The sequence below is a fragment of the Patella vulgata genome, chromosome 1 (genome assembly GCF_932274485.2).
Source record: "Patella vulgata chromosome 1, xgPatVulg1.2, whole genome shotgun sequence".
Taxonomy (NCBI): Eukaryota; Metazoa; Mollusca; class Gastropoda; family Patellidae; genus Patella; species Patella vulgata.
The window spans coordinates 19,553,147-19,560,699 of record NC_065879.2 but is presented as its reverse complement, the minus strand read 5'-3'; the positions used below and the strand labels follow the sequence as shown (position 1 = coordinate 19,560,699).

The 7,553-nt window shown below is 34.9% G+C and overlaps 1 protein-coding gene across 1 annotated transcript in view; it reads left to right on the top strand.

The window, feature by feature from the left end:
• The first annotated feature begins 1,442 nt into the window (after positions 1–1,442).
• Positions 1,443–7,553, top strand: part of LOC126811940 (fatty acid CoA ligase Acsl3) — a 41,028-nt gene continuing 34,917 nt past the window's right edge. The window contains exon 1 of the mRNA XM_056098332.1: positions 1,443–1,573. The gene's annotated coding sequence lies outside the window, so the exon portion shown is untranslated. The remainder of the gene's footprint in view (positions 1,574–7,553) is intronic.

Genomic DNA, 7,553 nt, shown 5'->3' with positions numbered 1-7,553 from the left:
GTCTGAACCGTCGTAAATTTTAAACGGATATTCTTTTCTTCGATTATGAACAAACTACTTAACTTTGGTTATTATAAACTTACCTGTGTGCAGCTAGAGGCGCCAGAACCCTACCAGGGTACAAATGGTACCCTGCCCTTTTTGGGGGTATACATGTATACCCATGCCCTAATGCTGAAAGTTTTCAACCTTTTTACTAGTCTATTCATTTTTAAATGATAGATATGTATTTGCTCTCTAAATCTACTGTCTCATTTAAAAAGCTTATTCTATTTTCTTGATGAAGATTAGTGTATTGAATGTCAAATTAAAAATATTTTTTTATGAGATGAATTGCTCATGACACGAAAATTGTGAATAATTAGGCTTTTGTCTCTTTCATTATCATGTATTTTAAAGGGTTTTATGTTGGAATTGGAATGCTAGAGGCGCTCTAAACAGCGTTCTCGGAATTGACAAATTTCAAAATTTCTATCTTTTTGTACCCTGGCCCGGCGCCCCTGTCTGTGTGTTTGAAATTACCTCGCTGGTTAGCGATTTAGCTCCTTTAAAATCGTATCGCTTTTGTCTCAAAATGTCTTGAAGTAATAACCAAGGGAAATATTTGTGTAATGAACAAATCTACCCAAAAGCACCATTATTTCAACATCACATTCTGGCACAATAATGCTAAGATTTTAAATTAAAAATGACTATTTGTCATTAAGAACGGTAAATTATCAAAATTCGATAAAAATGACAATTGGGCATTAAGAACAGTAAATTATCAAATTTTGATATAAATCATCATGCTACATTTTCATCTATACATTATGTACATTTGTATGTTGTATGCTGCTTCTTGACTTCCTTGTATGTGTTTTTGGTTCAATAAATGCCATTTTATCTGATAGGCAAACTGGACTATTTGTTATTGAGTCAAGGGTTGGGGCCTACCCGGACCACTCGGACCAAAGACCACTCGGACCAAGGACCAGTCGGACCAAAAAAAGACCACTCGGACCAAAAGAGAGACCACTCGGACCAACCTAAAAGACCACTCGGACCAACCTAAAAGACCACTCGAGCCTATCAATTTATATTGGAAGATGTGGTTTGCCTTCCTCGCTTGTACGTGTCAAGGAGTAGGGTCGAATGTCCAATCTCGTGGGTTTTCTTCAGGCTCTCCAGTTTCCCCCTACTGCTAAAGACCCCCCCCCCTCCTACTAGTCCTAGGCGCAAGCGAATTATTGAAATAAAATTGAACCATGTTATTCCCGTAATGACCTAATTTGTTGTGTCGAGTTGACATTAAACTCCATTTCCCTGTCTCTCTCATAAGAGTTGAAATGATGTTGAATTTGGGTAGACTTGGTGAAATCGTGCTACCGCCTTTGAACAGGTTCGATATGAATTTCGAATTTTGAATAATAAACGATTTCAATATTCAATAGATGGCGCTCTTGGCCTCAACAGGAAGTTTTCGGTGATGCGTGGAGCTTAAATGTTATTCACGTCAGTGAAGTCATATAATACATGTTAATTTAACCTTGTCAGAACTTATCACAGGCAATTCTATTTATACAGTTAAATTGTAAGTATGTTTACTTTATTTTAAACACGCTTGATATGTGAGTGTGACTGTCATTTGTAATTCTAATAAACAGATTCCACCAGTGACGAACAAAAAAATAAAAATTACATTAACAATCGCAACCGGCGTGAGTAAGTTGTAAAACGTGCCAATGCCACTGCATTTCTTTCAGCATTTTTTTTTTTTTTTTTTTTTTTGGCACTGCTGGAAACGGAATAAGAATCATAACCTCGTGATTACCGTGAATCATTATTGACACTAATTATACCCAGCTTGAAAAATTCCAGAACGAATTAATAATGAGTAATGTTGTAGGCTAGTTCTAGTAATATTACTAGTAGTTGTGCATGATGTCTATTGACAGTATTGTATAGCCTAGTCATCATAATATTCATAATTTCATTATTGCCAATTGCAATGCCATTGCCATAGGTTAATGTTATATTTTTATTTTTGAGTAAAAATAAAATGCCCCAAAATGGCAATATTGTCTATATATATTATTGATGCTTATAGGCTGTTAGAGTTTCAGTTTGGGACGTACAGATTAGAACTTAGAAGATAGTTAAAAATTGATCCTCTATCTATGAACTGAGAATTAAGCGATTGGAATTTCCGCCTAGTCTCGATCAGTATTACTAAAATCAGTACGATAAACAGAATAGTCTCAAATATCCATTTAATCATTAAATCGTGAATGAAAGTTATGCAGTAAATCGGCTCATAATCCACTAAAGATCGCAGGCTAGCGATGTCATCGGGAGTTGATTATGGTCTGGATAGGTTAATTAATGTTTAATTAATAATTTAGATAACATTTCAGACCTAAAGAAAGACCTCCAATAGACAGATTTAGCTCTTGCATAATGTATGTTTAATGAACTATATCCATGGTTTCTTTTTGAAAATCTTTAAGATTAATAAAAACATAACCGTCAATATTACAAGATTTAACTGTACACTTATATATATTTCGGGGATGTTCACATAATATTGTCTACAATTTCTGTTACAAAGCTGTCAAATCATTGGGGAGATACTCCTTTTGATTTTAAACTCACAAGGGGAGGCAACCCAAATGGTAAATCATAAAGAAGGAAACATTCTCTGAATAATTTATATTTTTAACACAATTCTGCAGCGCAAAAATAGGCAGAAATGTTGCTGCCCTTGCAAGATTCTGGTCATAGTCTTGTATCACTAAACCACTGAAACCAAGAAGAGAGCTGCGGTGGCTCAGTGAGTAAAACGTTGGTTCGCTAACGTGGAGGTCCGGTGTTCAAAAAAAGAGTGTGAGAGAGAAAGAGAGAAATGGGGTTTAACGTCCACTCGACACAAACTAGGTCATTTCGGGGCTAACATATGGTTTAATTTTATTTCAATAATTCGCTTGTGCGTAGGGGTCTTTAGCAGTTGGAGGAAACCGGAGGACCCGGAGAAAACCCACGAGGTTGGACAGGCGACCCTACTCCTTGACACGTGCAACTGGGGATTCGAAACCACGCCAGTTGACTCAATGACAGGCCTTATGATACAGCACGCACGTGCTAACCATTCAGCCATCCACCCCCCCCCCCCCCCAAAAAAAAGGGTAGACCGTAGTGCGGCTGTCTGGACAAAAGGTCCCTTATAGCACACTGTATGGCGTGTGCCCATCTTCATTAGCACAGACAGTGCAGAAAAGTAGGATGTTAAATGCCTTTTCATTTCATTTTTGACACAAACTAAGTCATTTTTTTGGGACTAACATTCAAAATTAGCAGTCAGAGGAAACTGAGGTACCCAGAAAAAACCCTGCAAGGTTGGACAACCAATCATAATTCTTAGATCTTATGATCTAAAGTGCATATGATAGACCACTCGACCACCCACCCCTCATATAGGCATGCGCTCTAGATCATAAGGTCTGTCATTGAGTCATATGTTATGGTTTTTCAATTACCCTCTTGCACAGGTTTTCTCTGTTGTCCTCCGATTTCCACCCACTGCAGAAGACCCCTACACTCAAGTGAATTATTGAAATATAATAGATCCATCTGTTAGTCCCGAAATTACCTGTGTCAAGTGGTCATTAGACCCCATTTCTCGCTCTCACCCGTCATATAGATGGAAATTGTTGAATCGGTATACTGACCTATTGTTTATGTCATACAGCCGGTGCCGTATGGATCATTTGTATCACATGTTGTGTAGACACTTATTGATTAACAATATTATACTGTCATACAGTATAATACATGAATAACTTCCTTGTGTAAAGAGGGGGTGGCATGAGGGCCGTATGGTTTAACGTGTGCGTTTTAGATCATAACGTCTGTCATTGAGTCAAGTGGCATGGTTTCGATTTCCCGCTTATACTTGACAAGGATTAGGATCACCAGTATTTGTTAGGGATTAAAACATAATTCATAACATATATTTATTAAATACACATGTACAAGGTTAGGTCATTCATCTAAAATACAAAAAAACATGTTGTTGGGACTATATGGATATGTATCAATATTGACATATTAATTAAAAGGGAAAAACCCATCATAATAGAGTTTTTAAACAATAACAAAATTATGAGTCAGTCTGTTACATTTCCTATCAAAAGAAAGGTGGTCCTCCGGTTTCCTCATACTGCTATTAGAATAAAGATATGTACTATATTTTAGTCCCACAATGACCTAGATTGTGTTGAGTTCACCTTAAACCCCATTTCTCTCTCTCTCTCTCTCTCTCTTTCTGATGGGACTACATTTATGTAATAGTATTAGTAATGACATTGATATTAATAAAAGGGGAAAACACATCATTAAAACTTTTAGCATCAAGATTTTAAACAATAACAAAATTATCAGCACCTTTAATTGTCCTATCTTCCAGTGTGGTTTCCCTGAATACATGACCACTCAGACCAAAGACCAGTCAACTGATAGATCACTCGGACCAAACAAAAAGACTACTCAGACCAAACAAAAAGACTATCCGGACCAAACAAAAAGACTACTCGGACCATACAAAAAGACTACTCAGACCATACAAAAAGACCACTCGGACCAATAATAAAGTGTTGTTTAAATAAATTGTGTTTGTTTTGATATGACTACTCGGATCGCTAATATGTCACAGGCATATTAAAAATAAAAATTGTTGATGTAATAAATATGAATATTTGCTCTTATGTACTTTCATAAGGAAGACATTTTTAGATTATGTATAGATTCACCTATAAATTATTTGCTTCTTTGTATTGTGATTTTTTAATAAATGATATATATTTAAAATCTGTATTTTATTTCTTAAGTGAATAAGTGGATTGAGAAGCGACCCTTTGGGTTGGTCCGAGAGTCAACATAAATATTGGTCCAAGTGGTCTTCCAACATAAATTGATTGGTCCGAGTGGTCTTGTTTTTTGTCCGAGAGTCAACATATATATTAGTCCGAGTGGTCTTCCGATCTTCCAATATAAATTGATTGGTCCGAGTGGTCTTTTAGGTTGGTCCGAGTGGTCTCCGTTTTGGTCCGAGTGGTCCGGGTACAGGTTTCCCCTTGCCAGTGGTGCTGGACAGAGGCCTGACAAGGACAGCTGTCTAGTTGTTCGGATGAGGTGAAAATCTGCGGTCCCGTGTACACATTGGCGTGCACATAAAAGATCCCTTGACAGTTGGAATTCGATATAAGAGTAGGCCGTAGGGTCGCTGCCTGGGCAAAATTTCCTTCATAGCACACTGTATGGCTTAAAATGCCCATCTTCATTAGCCCAATTGGAGCAGAACAGTAGGACGTTAAACCTTATTTCATTTCATTTCATTTTCCTATCCAAAGAAAGGAGGTACATGTACTTGGGTGTCATCACATGGCTACAGACTCCTACACCCGAGCGAATTATTGAAATAAAATTGAACCATACATCTATGTTAGTCCCAGAATAACCTAATTTCATTTGTGTGGAGTGGACTCCCCAGACTGTAACCACTGTGTTGGCCTCTTTCTCTATCTCTTTCACCTCTCTATCTCTCTCTTTCTCAACCTGGTAATACATGTATTTATTTAATCCTTGAGAGGCATTTAGCAATTGATTTATGATATAGTACTAGAACACTTATTATAGATACAATTACTTGGTTTATTGTATCCATAATAAATGTTCTAGTACTAATATTTATTTGTTGGCCCCCTCTCTCTCTTTCTCTCTCTGTGTGTCTCTCTACCAGTTAATATTGTTTAGTAATTGATGACTAGAAATAGAAACAAGGAAGAATTTATATATAGATATATATAGTTCCTGACTATTGGTGGGGTATTTTCTCTCTAGTAACATGACTCATGAAATAATTGACTTGTACTTGTAGAATCAAATCTGTTTTCTCCAGAATCAAATTTCAGGTATTAAGCATAATGTACATGTAACCTGAAGATTCTATGAGAAAAATACATTACCAGGGAAGTGTAGTTGTGTGGAAATATGCAAGCATTTAAGAAGCAGTGTTCATTTCTCCATTTAGTTTAGAAGATAAAGTTACAGTGTCTAGTTGTAAAGATTGCATAATTTCATATTTTCCTATGTGCTGGACCTGTAAGTATGTATTACTTTAATCAAGGTATCATTTAATAAACGACCCAATTGATTATTAACATATAATGATTGTGACGTTATTTTTGAACAGTGGTCGGAAAATTAAACGCTTGTAAATGGGATGCTTGTTATCAAAATTTAAGGATCGGCTTTAAACTGGACACAAGTAAAGTTAGATTATTTTGGGAAAATTAAATGCTTGTAAACTTGACACAAGTAAAGTTAAATTATTTTGGGAAAATTAAACGCCTGTAAACTACACACAAGTAAAGTTAAATCATTTTGGGAAAATTAAACGCTTGTAAATTGGACACAAGTAAAGTTAAATTATTTTGGGAAAATTCAACACTTGTAAATTTGAATTATTTTGGGAAAATTCAACACTTGTAATCAAAATTTAACAATCAGCTTTAAACTGGACTCAAGTAAAGTTGAATTATTTTTGGGGGATTTAAGACTAATTTTCAAACAAAGATTAGATATTGAAAGAATTTAAAAGAAATTAGGGCTAAGATTAAATTACTGTGTTTATAAGCTTTCGTATTGTATAAAATTTATAATGATTTAAAATATTTGATTCCACTTTATGTAAATCAAAGTCTTTACAAAAATATTTGAATACATAATGCTATTCGAACAGATTTTTTAGTATCATTATTCAGTGTCAATTAAAGGGGCATAATGGGAGATTTGATAAGGAGTTGACAGTTCTCGCTGTAATAGTTAAGAAATAGATAACGGAAATAGAATATGCTGAAAATTTCGGTCAAATTGCTCCACTCTGAACCCAGATATTAGCTTTTGAATTTTAGACTAACCTCGAGCAACATTACTAAAATCGATACGATAAAAACAATGTCTCGATTATCTATTTTTACGTTTTAATTATTTTTCAAAAAATGTATTCCAATCCGCTAAATATCACTGGCTAGCGATGGCAATGAGTGTTGATTATGGTCTGGATAAGTTAATTAATGTCTAATTAATAATTTAGATAACATTTCAGGCCCAAAGAAATTTCTGCATTAGGCTGATTTATTTCTTGCATAATGTATGTTTAAGACTAATGTAATTTGGATTTATTTTTTTGTCTCCAATGAAATATTTATTAGTATTATTGCCGTGAACTTATCCCATTACATTTGAATTAGACAAGACTGTTTTGCATACATGAAAAAATGGTTCTAGCATTATAGTAAACGAACAGATACATGTAACAGAAATATGTTGATTTGAAAGATTTACAATTTCTATAGAATTTTGAAAATTCACCATAAATGGTAAAAGACTTTGATTATATTAATTGAATCAACACCAACTAGGTCATTGCTGGATATAATGTCTGAGAATATTTAAATGTTAAAATCAGCACCAAATTTTTATCTAAAAATAAAGATGAAAACGATCGATTTAGA